Source organism: Culex pipiens, chromosome 3 (genome assembly GCF_016801865.2).
Source record: "Culex pipiens pallens isolate TS chromosome 3, TS_CPP_V2, whole genome shotgun sequence".
In the NCBI taxonomy this organism is placed as follows: domain Eukaryota; kingdom Metazoa; phylum Arthropoda; class Insecta; order Diptera; family Culicidae; genus Culex; species Culex pipiens.
Window position 1 is genome coordinate 154454804 of NC_068939.1, and position 14368 is coordinate 154469171.

Genomic DNA, 14368 nt, shown 5'->3' on the forward strand with positions numbered 1-14368 from the left:
CCTCTTCCTTACAATGGAAGCATCGATTTTTCAGGCCATCGTAGTAAATACGAGCTCTGAAATGGCCGACAAAGAGGTTCGCAGGAATTTCCTTTGAGACCTCCATGTATACGCCCCGTACACCGCTGAACACGCTGAACTTGTAATCCAGCGGGTACCTTTCCCGCACGTGTTGGTGTATTGTTCCGTATTGGCGGAGAGCGCTGGCGATCGCTTAATCTTCAATTTCCGGAGGAAGATTAAAAATCCGTACGTACCGGAAGATCCTGCTTGCTGGAACCAGTTGCACAAAAGACTCCGCACCGTCGTTGTGCCGGAAACGGTAGTGTTCGTCGAGCTCGTTGACGAACCTGGAGAAAATCACCTTGTCCATAAACTTCAGATAGAAGTTCCCGTCGTTCTCGTCCTTATACACCGAGTGCAAATCTGCTGCACTCGGCTTCAGGGAGTCCACAATAAACTTCAGTACTTCCAGGTGGGCTGGGTTCCTTGTTCCGGCTTCGAAGCACAGTTTCATGGTGTTCTTTCGAACTCCGGTGTCCATTTTTACTCTACTCTGACCATGAATAGATTCCGCGGAAACAATAGTTTGATGGCTTTGCAGCCAAACAATAGGAAAAAAAAACTCTAGCCCGGGAGCAACTGTTCGGATCGACTGCTCGCGAAGACGTCCACTCCGAGAATAAATGAGTTTAGGACAGCGAAGCAGGAAATTGACATCATTGATATACAACAGGAAAAGAAACGGCCCTAAATGACTTCCCTGTGGAAAACCAGAGGTAACAGAAAATGGTAAAGACAAGTTATCGGAGATTTTAACCAACACGGCGAAGTTTCGCAATTGCTATACGGTTATTAATTTTGTCAAAAGGCCGCAGAAAGGTCAGTATAGATGGCGTCGACTTGATAGCTATCGCTAATCGCACGTTGGATCTTGGAAATGTAAGTGACAAGATTCGTATTGGTGGAACGGGAAAAAGGGAAAAACCCGTGTTGGTCATCGGAGACGACGTGCGATAAGTTGTGGCGAAGAAACACCAAAACAATCACTTCAAACAACTTAGGGACAGCACAGAGGGCGGCAATTCCGCGATAGTTTTTAACGTCTTGCTTGCAACCCTGCTTAAACACTGGGAACACATATGACTCCTTACATTTTTGGGGAAAACTCCAAGAGAAAGTGATAAATTGAAGATTCGAAGGAGTGACTCCGAGGACTATTTGCACACTTTTTGATGCAAATAGCCTCTCGGAGCCACTCAGTTTTCTCGTTCTAGTGATTTTGAATATTGTAACCATTCGTCACAGTTTTTAAACGAACCTTCACTTATTAATGTAATTCCAAAACACACAACATCACACCCTACATAGCAGCGAAGGAATTTTCGTAACGCTGAGAACATGACCGTTCTTGGCGTCGTCGCGTCGAGACGGCACACAATGGGTGGGATTGAAAATGTTGGTTTCACTCCAGGGAAAATAGGAGGGAGAAGTCTACCTGGCTCGCCGATCCCAAATCCGAGCATGGGTAAATAACAGGGGAAATGTGTAATAATACCTTTCTCTGGTATCAATACCAATTTTTGGTATTCCTGGACCCTTTAAAATTTTGTTTTAAGGATTGTGCAAGAGCAAAATGTGGTTTCATACCAATGGGGCACAGACAGGGGTGTTTTACAAAATTGCCGCCCGGTTCGCGTTTGTTCTACGCCAAATCCCTCTGGTGGAATTTTTGATGAACTAAATTTTATACAACAGATGGCACCACCGTAACGTAAACAGCTACCGTATCATGCAGTATCTCTGGATTTAAATAAATTTAATTTGAAAAGCCTAATTTTGCAAACGAATCGTTAATAAAAGGATGATAATGACAAAAATAGTATTAGCAAAGACTTTTTTATAAGTCATTTGCTTTAGAATGGTTAATATAGCAAGAAACATCAAATATTTTTTCATTTTCATGTCTGTATAATTTTACTGTTTACGACGGTAGGTTTTGTTTTTATTTGTTTTTGTAGATGGCTTTGACTTTTATCAAATTTGGCGATTCGGATCTTGATTCGGATTCACCGGACCAGTTGAGCAGTCGCGAGAAGGACCGGGGCTGCCGGATGATTGAAGACTCGCATCGAATCGTAACCTGTCCTGCGTCGTTGAAGTTTTGTTTTGGTTTGATGTTTTGAGTGTTGCATTTTTTACATTCCAAGTGTGTTTTTGTTGCAGGAAAAACGTAGGTGGACCCGTGCCCCTTCAGATGCAGACCTTCGACGAGGATAACTTTCCTGAGTTTGTAGTTTGAGAAATCAACAAGCAGGGCTTTTCCTCACCCACCACTTTCCAGGTCCAGGGATGACCGATTGCGCTGTTCGGCCGTGACAGTGTCGTTATCGCACAAACCGGTTCGGGGAACCGCTGGTGTGTTGCGCCAGATTGGCTTGGATTTCTAACGTTGACGTATTTGTTTTACTTAGGTTCGCGATTTGGAGGGCGGAGAAGGTGATTACTACGCCGGGATGTTTGATCGATTTCCTGGAGCGAGGCATCCTGTGACAACCTGCCCCGTTGCACGTTTCTGTTGCTCGACGAGGCGGATCGGAACCCGAGGGAGGGTAGCGAACTGGTTTCCAGACGAGTTTTGAGCGTCCTTGCTCAAACTGCCGATTCTTGGATTCAACTATACCAGTATAATTCCTCCCCACTTGGGGTGCTCATCCTTCTGACCTGCTTCGACTGTACAAGACAACGATACTCTCGGTGCTGGAATATGGCAGTTTCTGCTTCCAGTCAGCTGCGAAATCACGCTTGTTGGTTCTCCAGCGGATACAGTACCGAAGTCTTCGCATTGTCTTGGGATGCATGCACTCAACTCACAACATGACCCTCGAGGTCTTGGCGGGAGTATTGCCTCTGCGAACTCGTTACTACGAACTGTCTTACTGGTTCCTGATCCGGTGTGATTACAGGAATAAACTGGTAATTGACAACTTTGAAACGTTGCTGAACCTTCACGTTGAGTCTCGGCGCATGCTTCTATACTATGACTTTATGTCATCGTGGGAGTGGAGCCCGAGCACAACGGTACAGCGCACGCCTCCGTTAACCAGCAGCACCCTGATTGGCTTCGACACGTCCATGAAAGCCGATACTCGCGGTATCCCAAACCATCTTCTGCGGGGAGTTGTACTGTCGATCTTCGCATCAAAGTACAACCATGTTCCTCCAAACAACAGATTCTTCACCGATGGCTCCAAGCTCGACGGCTGTACGGGCTTCGGTGTTTATCATGAATCTTATCAGCTGTTCTTTAAGCTGAAGGACCCGAGTTCGGTTTACGTCGCAGAGTTAGCCGCGGTTTACTGCGCACTGCGAATCATCGAGACCATGCCACCTGACCACTACTTCATCTTCACCGATAGCTTTAGCTCTGTTGAGGCTATCCGGTCTCTGAAGCCGACCAGGGAGTCTGCGTTTTTCCTCACGGAAATACGCAAGACTTTAAACAACCTGGCGGCTCAGTCCTTCAGCATCACGGTGGTGTGGGTCCGCGCTCATTGCTCGATTCCGGGTAATGAGAAAGCGGACTTGCTCGCCAAGAAGGGTGCTGAGAGTGGAGACATTTTTGAAAGGCCAATTAGCCTACAAGAATGCGCTCCTGGATTGGCAAAAACAATGGGACGACGACACCAAGGGACGTTGGATGTATTCCATACGACCTAAGGTGCAAAGAAAAGCCTGGTTCAAGGGAATGGACTTGACGCGTGGATTCATCAGAACGATGTCCCGCCTTATGTCGAACCATTACTCGTCCAAGGCTCATCTTTACCGTATCAACATGAGTGATACGAACTTATGCGACTGTGGGCAGGGTTATCAGGACATCGACCATCTCGTATGGGCGTGTCCAGATCACCAGGCTCACAGAATTAAGTTGAAAGATACCCTCAGGGCCCGAGGAAGACCACCAGAAATCCCGATGCGAGACGCGTTATCTCAACTAGACCTTGATGTTCTCTATACGATCTATCAGTTCCTCGTAGATTCCAAAATATCCATTTAGTTTTCTTCCAGTTAGTTTTCCTCCAGTTAGTTTTCCTTTTGTTAGTATAACTCGCCTTCGCACAAAGCCGTCGTTTCTGGATTGCACCGGAAGCAAAGCAAGAACGCCCTAGCAGCTGGACACCGAGTTGCGGTTGAGGAAAAAAGAAAAGGCCAGCAGAGCCAACCAAGACCCCTACACAATCCCCCTTCCCATCCCATGCCTTGTCTTTAACATCAATCCCTTCCCTACTAACCCCGAGTAGGCCGCGGGTAATCGGCTCCCCTCCCACTAACATTTACACACAAGATCCTCTGTAATTATTAAGTTTTTTGTAATTACAAAAGCCGACTCGGTCCTAACCAGGTCCCAGTACCGAAAAGGACCTAATAAAAATAATTTTATGAAAAAAAAAAAAAATCCTCCCCACTCGGAAAATAATCTGGTAAATTTGAGTGTCTGGCGCAGGCGGACGATTGTCGTGCAGTTCAGACACACTTGGCACACTTTTTCTAGTCAAGTTTTGCGTAACGCCAGACGAATCTGGCGAAAATCGGGCAAAATTTCTGCCAGCTATCTGGCAACAAAATCAACCGGTTCAATCGGTTGAACCGTGTACGACCGGTTTGTGTCATATTTGCCAGAAATCATGGCAGAAATCTGGAGGAATTTCTGCCAGATGGCTGGCGCAAGCTCCCAGACGAACGCCAGAATTGCGCCCGCAATTTTCGACCGGGTCCTCAAGCTACCAATGCTCCACGGTTAATTGGAAAGCATTTTGCTTGCCAATCCTAAGGACAGGGGATCGAACCTCGCCGTGTTTTTTTTTATTAATTCCTAATTCAATGAGTCCAGAACTTTCTCGTTGGGAGCAGATGAGTGTCGAACCCAGAACCATTCGCTTATAAAGCGAACATCGTAACCATTCAGCCACGACCGCTCCTTTGAACAGCCTCCTCCCAGTCAAATCAATCCGAATTCTGAAACGGAATCTAATTAGAATCGTATACGAATTCCGTTTCAAACGCAACAACTGGTTCAAACACGGAACCGGTTGTTGCGTTTGAAACGGAATTTGTATACGATTCTAATTAGATTCTGTTTCAGAATTCGGATTGAGTTAACTGGGCTACTTTGTAGATGTAAACAAAGTGGGATCATTCGAAAATCACGTTACGCATTCTCTCTATTCATCACCCAGTACATTTACTAGTGAAATTGCAAGAAAATGTCAAATAAAGGTCCTAAAAATAGCAGGGTCGTGAGAAAATTTGCATTTGGCTATTGCTATTGACAAATTATCGCAAAAGTGTTCCGAATTTGTGAGTGCTCTGAATATGTGAATGACTGTAGGTTTGAGCTGAAAAGCTTGTTTCATGAAATAAATGATTTGTAATGTTTTGACGAAGAACATCACCTTAGGGAACCGGGAAGCAATCCAAAATGACTTGATGTGAAATGAAACGCTTAAAGAAGAAACACACTTTCCCATCACGGGACGTGCTAGTTCTTCGTCATGATGGTATCCTTGTAGCATTGACACTGCACCTTTTTATACAACTAGTCTACAAACTATTATTTATAAACGGAAACTGTCGGGGTGTAACTTACTCAGAATATGTACATATCCAATCGTCTTTAAATTTGGCTGCGCTCATTTTTTAGCCTTCAAGCGATTTTTATGTATTTCTATTTACACAAAAAAAATTGAATAAAAACTGCTTGAAATATTTGGTCAGATTCATATAAACAAATGGTACACGCTAACCAGGCGATCTCAATTTTGAGATGGATGTCGCAAACCGGCTAAAAGTGAAACCACTCAACGTTGAGATGAGCAACTCGATCTCAATTTTGAGATCCAGAAGGCGATCTCAAAATTGAGATGGGTTGGGTAGGGTGAAAATCGCCGGAAATGCGGAAATCGGTTCCGGGAGGACCATTTTTGATGGAATATAATAAAATAAATAAAAAATTGATCTGATTGAAAACAATACTCTTTATTTTAAGCGTTTTTTACCATTTTACATGAAAAAATAAGGAATTCTACTGCCGTAAGAACGGCCCTCCGGAACACGGTCGAGTTGCGGAAACGCGGTCTGCTGCTGGGACGCGCACAAACCACTACCGGTAAGACGACTCTTCGGAACGCGGGCCACTGCTGGGACGCGCACTAACCAGTGCTGTTAGAGGGTGACCTTCCGGAACGCGGACGAGTTGCCGGAACACGGGCTGGCTGGAAAGCACACAAACCACTGCCGGGAGAACGAGCTGGAAACGGTAAAGAAAAAAAAACAGATAAAATAAAACAATCGTTTGTGGTGGAGGAGCACCGGGGGCGCTTGGACCTACGGCATATCCGGTCGACGTGGTCGGAAGAATGTGGGCCAAGTTGGAGATCGGAGCATTCGCTGCTGGACTTGGAGAAGAGGTTTGTCCTGGAGCCAGCGATTGCATCGGATCGTCCGCGCCCCCTTCGGCGGCCTTGCATGTCCAGTTGATGTACTTGGCCTGCTCCTCGTTCAGATACAGGTCGGAGCCGGTCACCTCGACAGTGCCCTCGCCGATACGGACCACGTACGACACTTCGTTGGTGGTTTCGTTCCGCTTGACCTCGTCGACGAAACCGGCCTCGGCGTGGCCGACGATAAGGAGCGTGTCCTTTTCGCCGATCACGATGACGTCCTTTTAGAAGGCATTCGAATCACCGTCCTCGAACAGCACCGTGTACTTGTTGTCTCTCTTGTGACCTTGCCTGCGTAGTACTTTCGGTCGGACCACCGCGCCATACAACACAACCAATCGTCCTGGTTCACTGGCGGTCCCGGCTCGGCAGATACGGGTGTGTCCGGTTTCTGCTTCTTGGCGCTTTTCGAGGAGGCTTGCTTCGACTTCGGACTTTGTGCGGGTTCGCTTCTTTTCTCGACCACCCTTTTTGGTGGTTTTTTTGGGCGTCTTCGCGTTGGAACTACTTTAGTCCAGTTCCGCGTCCGATAACTCATCATCCTTGCTGAGCGCCCGCTTGATCGTGGTGAATTCCTCGATCATCAACGATGCCAGCGCCTTGGCCCCTCGGACGGTGTGCTTAAACTTGAATGGTGGTGCCTTCGACTGGCTGGAGATTGTCCCCGAACTGTCCGTTGCGCTTGAATGTGAATCGGCGGCCAGCCTCGCCGAAGGCAGCTGAAACGGCCAAGACTTCCCACGCTACCGTTGGAGGACTTCTTTGACGAGTCAATTCCGGTCAGATCTTGGGTGGACCCGGCCAAACCAAGCGCTGCCAGCTTTTACTCGATTACCTTCTCCACCGACAAGAACTGCAACTCCATTCCGTCGAACCATACGCTGACCTCGTACAACGCATCCTCGGAAGTCAGTGCCTGGGTGAGGTCAAGCTTGTTGGCGGCGGTGGTTGTCGTTGTGGTCGAGGCTGCAGTGGTCGTCAAATTTGTCTAGCTTGGATCCTGACGTGGAGGAGATTCCGTTGAATTTTTGTGGGCGTTGCTGGCGTACAGGTTGGTCTCCTCTGCGGTGTTCTGCGTCGAGGAAGCTGTAAGAGAATAATATTCATTAAATAACACTTCCCTGCAAGCCAATCCCCCACCCGGTGCAACAAACCTGTACACGAATCGACCTCCGACGATTCCGACGACTTCAGACTGCTTTCTTCTTTCACCGACGAGGCAGCCGATTCCTTGCTCGTTTCGGGAGCATCCTTCTTGGGCTCCGGCTTCGCTGCAATAGCCGCCGAGGTAGACGCCACTGCTTCCTTTTCGTCCACGGCTGTTGAATTGTCCGCCACGATTGCGCTGTACTCCTCTTCTTCCTCCTAGTGGCTGTTGTCTATCGAGGGTCACGTAATCTTGCTCACGTTCTCCGAGCTGATTGTGGGCAGCGAACACTCGATGCTGTCGTCCAGCACCTTGGACTCATCGGCGGCCGGCGCCGGCGGCACTTCCGCGGCGTCCACATTTTGTGTTGTTCGTTTCACTCACGAAATCGACGACATTTTCCTCCTTCTCCGCTGCGTCTCCCTCGCAAGAGTTTTGATCAGTTTCTCGCAGCTTGTGCTCATGCCTTCCGTAACATCTCCGTCGGATTTGCTCTGGGACGGCGCGACGGTCGCGGAGTCTACCTCCATTTGCTCATCCTCTTCCTTGGCGGAGGCCTTCTCTGGTTCAGCTGCTGGAACCTCTTTCGGAGTGACCTCCTTTTTCTCCTCCTCCTTTTCGGTGCACTGATAGGCCTCCTTCTTGGCACAGGGAGTCTCTGGAACTTCAACGGCCGTGGACGCCTCCAGATGAGGAACTGATGACGGCGTCGTCGGTTGTCTCCTTCGCTGCGGCAGGTGACGAACTTGTGGGTTGTTTCTCTGGCTGGGATTCCGACTCAGATTTCGGTTCCGTGTCGGGCAGGTCTTCGGCTTTGTCTTCAGCTGGAACTGGCTCGGGTTTGGTTTCTTTCTCAGACACGACGACAACTGGTTCGACCGAGGGGGATGACACTCCGCGATTTCATTCAAATCGTGCCAAATCGCACCAAATTCCTTCATCTTTGCTCATCGTACCTTCATCGCGGTCGTTTTTGGCTCATCGTGCCAAATCGCACCAGATCGTGCTCGAATGAAAATTTTCATTCATGCAGTCAGAGTTGCCAAAAATTATTCATTCTAGCAGTTTCCCATGAAATTGGACGCACTGCTTCAATGTTTACTTTTGTTGATTCGAGCAGAATGATGTAAATAAACTAAATTTATTGTTTTTTCAGGACGGATTGCGGTAGAATCATGAAACGGGATTGTTAAGGCCGGAAGCAGGCCGGAACTATTTCGTCTGCGATGACCTGGAGCCAGCATGCTTCGGTTTTTATTAATTGTTTAATTGCTTCCTTTCGTTTGGGCAGGACGTTCAGCAGAGGAGCGATGGTGGGGACGGAGATGATACATCGAGTCGGAACCGGTAGGAAGTTGCCGGCGATTGCGACGAGCAGCTAGTCCATTGTAGACAGTTTGCTGTGCTGTGGCTGCGAGGTCTGTTCAATTTTTGCAATACCGCCTTCTTCTTCCGTTCAGAGTGAAAAGTTCCAGCTTCCTGGAAGGCCGCTCAAGTTCAAGGACGGACGTAGTTGAGTACAATCAACGGCGAGTTGAACCCGTGGGGATTGTTCACACAAGTTCTGGCCGCTGTACGAGCTGTAATCCTGCGGTGGAGTCTTCTCACCGTCGAAAATTGTTTTGCAAATTACGAAAAAAATTGGTCCCAATTGGCCGGCAAAGCCAGCACGACCAGTACTTACATTGTTGTGGTACTTTGACCAGTCACCAAATGAACAACAGTGCCGTTCCCTCCTTCTCCATCTGTTCCGCCTCCGGCTTCGACGTCGATTAGATGCACCCGCGTCTGACCGTGGCCCTTTACCTCCCAGAAGAACACGCCCCGCTGCCGGATGGGCTGGCCCTACCGCCGATAGTTCCTCCAATTTATAATCCAGTTCATGACAGCGGCAGGGAAATCGCCCAAAATCCTTTGCCAACCGGAATGTTCCAAATTCCAGACTCCGTTGCAGTCTCGGTAACAGGTTCCACTGAATGATCTGTTGCTGTTCTTCGATTACAGCTTCCCGTCTTAAGAACCTGAAAGAAAGTTAAAAAAAAACATGGGAAGATCCTGGGAAAAGCCGGAAAGATCAGAACGGGAAGGTAACCATGAATGTGGAGGAAACGGTGGATGAGGAGAGAGATGTTCCGTTGATTGAATCTGCAAAAAAAAGTTACAGCTCCGCTGGTTTGACCGGTGACAACTCTTTTGCCACTTCCTTGTCCATCGTTTCCTTTACAGTTAAGGTTATCTTCCAGTTCCAATCTCTCCGCCTTCCCCGGGGACGCTTTTTTCAAAATTTATCCGCTACGTTGCGCAGTTTAACAAAACACTCTCGACCGTCAGAATGAAAATTGTAAATTCGACTAAGTCCAGAATGTCAAAAAAAAAAAACAGTTAAGTGTCATCGCAAAAATGAGTTCACATCCACCAACTCAAAATTGCGAATATAAACAAAAGAAATTGATCTCAAAATTGAGATGGCTTAAGCGAACTCCTTTTTGCTAGAGAGCCTGGAGCTTATATAAGCTTATTATAAGCTCCTAATAAGCTCCAGGCTCTCTACTTTTTGCGACATTGAACTCAAAAATTGCGACCGTCTGGTAAGCGTTTACGCACGGGATTGAAACTCGTCTGAAAAACCTGTATCATTTTCTCATTCGAAACAGTGGCGCCACGTGGTGGTAGCTGCCCTGTTTATAGAGTTATCTAAGCCCGAGCTCACGCACACTAGCACACCATTTGTTTTGCTGACGGGTACAAAATTTAACCTCAATCTTTTTCGTGTACGTACACGCAATACATGCGCACGTAGATAACTCTATTACACTGTGAAATTATCCATGGCTAATCCAAGGAACCAGAAGGTGACAACAGAAATGTCCGTCCAAAATAGGTGCTGCAAAAAAAACTTATTATTTTTAACAAATTTTCCAACAAATTAGCAACGAATTACAAGTTTAACAGTCGAACTACACTTAAAAGTTGGTTTTGTTATTTGTTTTTACAAAACCGCATATTTTTTAACAGAATTGTCAAAAATATTCGTAATCACCTTTTGCCTCTTGGTAGCGCTTTGTGTTAGTATGTGTGTGGTCGATGTTTGCGGACGTGCACGCAGAACACAGAACAGTGAGAACTAGCGAAAATGCCTCACTTTCTTCTGATACAAGTCGCCATATTGAAATTGCTTGAAGATTCATACCCGTGGTTTACGTTCGTTTGAAGAGCCCACTCTAACGTTTGGGGGGCTGCGGGCGAGAATCGGGCATCGCCAGTGCCAGTTAAGACGCTTAAGTAAAGACACGCACCTGAAAAACTTAAATTTTTGTGTTGCTCACTCACACCAATACATTCGCGCTCGCCTGCACGCACACTGCCTCAATTATCGTAACGCGCAAACTGTCAAACATTTTGGTCTGCTTTCGAGGCTTTCGACAAAGGTTCGAAAAATAGTTTGATGGCTAGCGCGTTTTTTTTCCTTTTACATTATTAAAGTGAAATTGAAGGTAAGTGATTTCATTAATTAATCATTCAAGCCATTTAATAAGCATAATTTCCCGGCAACAGGTTTTGTTTATTCCCCCAGATTGTGGAACAACCCCCGGGGCGGCTTTGCTGCTTCCTCTTTCGCCACCTCTTCCAAGCGCCGCACCGCTTGCATCCCCGAAGACCCAAACGGCCACCGTGGCCCTGGCCAAACCAAGGAGGAAGAATGGTTCGTCCTCCAGGGCACGGTCATCAAGGAGGATCCAGCGCGGATGGCTGCCAAAGGAGGATGATAAGCAGAGGTTAGGTTAGCGGGACGAGGTCAACTTGAACATAACCTGAGAAGTTAATCGAGTTTGTTTCGATTTTCAGGACCGATTGCTGCACCGACAACAGTGGCGCTCTATCCGGATAGCGCTTCCGCAAATGGTTCTGCCGTGGTGCGAATTCGTACAAACAGTCAAGCGAGTGAACTTTCTCCCTTGGGCAACAGTCGCTTCCCCCAGCAGCAGAAGAAACGTTCAAGTGCCTGGTCGCCACAGTGGCCCAAAACCATGCCAGCAACTATCTGCTGGCCCAGCTGCTCAACAAGAACCAGCAAAGCGAGATCTTGCGCCGCATGAAGAACGCCGAGGCCGACACAAACCAACTGCAACAGCAGCTGGCAAGTCAACAGCCGCGTATAGCCGATCCCGCAAGAGCTGCAGTTCCACATCCAGAGCAACACACAGAACGTGCTGCTGCAAGACCAGCGCAGGATGCTGTACGAGTAGGCCGTCGAACCGAATGCTGCCAATTTATCCAGTCCTTTTGTCGGTGCAGATCCAAACGACCGCCGGAGCAAACAAATTTACCGCGCCGTCGGCTGCTAACCCAATGTTCCCCGGCGTATCAACCGCGGCCGAGCTGTCCAATTCGCTGCAGCAGAGGATGCATCTCTTGCAACCCCTGGGACGTCATGCCGCCGGAGCCGGCCGTGGTCCGTCACCTGGAACCTCAACTGACCTGCTTAGAGTGCTGCCCAGTTGTTCCTTTTTGTCCTTTTTTGTAGTGTTTCTTGTTCTGTTCAAATTTCTCATTCGTTAATTCCCCCCCCCCCCCCTCCCCAAAATACAAAAATACAAAAATACAAAAAAAAACAAAAATACATAAATACAAAAATACAACAATACAAAAATACAAAATACAAAACTACAAAAATACAAAAATACAAAAATACAAAAATACAAAAATACAAAAATACAAAAATACAAAAATACAAAAATACAAAAATACAAAAATACAAAAATACAAAAATACAAAAATACAAAAATACAAAAATACAAAAATACAAAAATACAAAAATACAAAAATACAAAAATACAAAAATACAAAAATACAAAAATACAAAAATACAAAAATACAAAAATACAAAAATACAAAAATACAAAAATACGAAAATACAAAAATACAAAAATACAAAAATACAAAAATATAAAACTACAAAAATACAAAAATACAAAAATACAAAAATACAAAACTACAAAACTACAAAACTACAAAAATACAAAAATACAAAAATACAAAAATACAAAACTACAAAAATACAAAAAAAACAAATTCAAAGATATACAAATACACAACAATGAAATAAATCAAACTAAAGTTAACTATATTTAACTAAATTTAACTGAATTTATCAAAATTTTACTAAATTTAACTGAATTAAAGTTAATTTAAGTAAATTCAATAAAATCAAACTAAATATTTAAAAATTTAGGCAAAATTTTATAAATTAAACTATGTTCAGCCACATTTGATTAAATTTAACTAAATTTTACTTAATTTAGTAAAATTTTACTAAATTTAACTGAATTGAAGTTAATTTTAGTACATTCAATTAAATCAAACTAAATATTTAAAAATTTAGGCAAAATTATATAAATTAAACTATATTCAGCCACATTTGATAAAATTGAACTAAATTTTACAATTTTAAGCATATTTTAGCTTATTTTAACTAAATTTTACTCATTTTAACCAAATTGAACTAAATTTTACCAAATTTTACTAAACTCAACATATTCAACTAAATTTTACTGAATTTATCTTAATTGAATTAAATTCTACCAAATTAGACTCAACTTTACTAAATAAAACTTAATTTAACGAAATTAAACTTTTTTCACTTTATTCTACCAATTTTAACTAAGTTTATCTTAATTTACCCCAATTTAACTTATTTAACTTGCTTGCTTAATTTAACCTAATTTAAATCAAATTTGCGAAGTTTAATAAAATTTATTAAACTTAAATGAATTCAACAGAATTAAACAAAAATTAATCAAGCTTAACTAAATTTAGCCAAATTTAACTAAAATTAGCTAAATTCATAATTTAAGTTAATTTAACTTAATTCTGCTTAATGTGACTAAATTCTTCTTAACTTTACTAAATTTATTTTAATTTAACTGAATTGAAATTAATTAAACTCTATTTTCTAAATTTAGCCAAATTTAAGTAAATTTAGCTCAAATTACCTAAATTTTAGTGAATTGAGTTTATTAAGCTTAATACTATTTTATTTTGTCAACTTTTTTAACTAAACATAAATAAATTGTACATTATTTAACCAAATTTGATTTAATTTAGCCAAATTTAACTAATTTAAGCCAAATTAAACTAAATTTTACGAAATTTTTCTAAACTTAATATTTTTAAACTAAATTTAACTTAATTTAACTAAAAACTAAATTTTACATAATTTTACTTAATCAAGCGAAATTTAACATAATTTTACTTAATCAAGCGAAATTTAACTAAATTTAGCAAAATTTTACTAAATTTTGCCAAATTCAACTTAATTAAGTAAAACTCAACTAAGTTTAACCAAATTTGGGTAAATTAAACATAATTTAGCTTAATTTAGGTAAAATTAACTTCATTCAACAAAATTTAGCTTAATTTTACTAAATTTAACCTAATTTTACTAAATTTAATTTTAAATAAATGAACCGAAATTTTAATTAACTTAAATTATTTAAATTTATTTTAGCTAAATTAATTTAAATTAAGCTGAATTTAACCAAATTCAACTAAATATTACTGAGTTCAACTAATTTTAACTCAATATAACTTAATTAAGCCAAATTTAGCTAAATTTAAATAATTAAACGAAATTTCACTAAAATTGAAAAAATACTTATTCTAACTAAATTTTATTATTTTAACTTTAAATAAACTAAATTTAAATAAATTTAACTAA

At 43.1% G+C, this 14368-nt stretch overlaps 1 pseudogene; it reads right to left on the minus strand.

The window, feature by feature from the left end:
- Nucleotides 1-6019: 6019 nt before the first annotated feature.
- LOC120431523 (uncharacterized) lies at nucleotides 6020-9862 on the minus strand (annotated as a pseudogene).
- Nucleotides 9863-14368: the final 4506 nt, after the last annotated feature.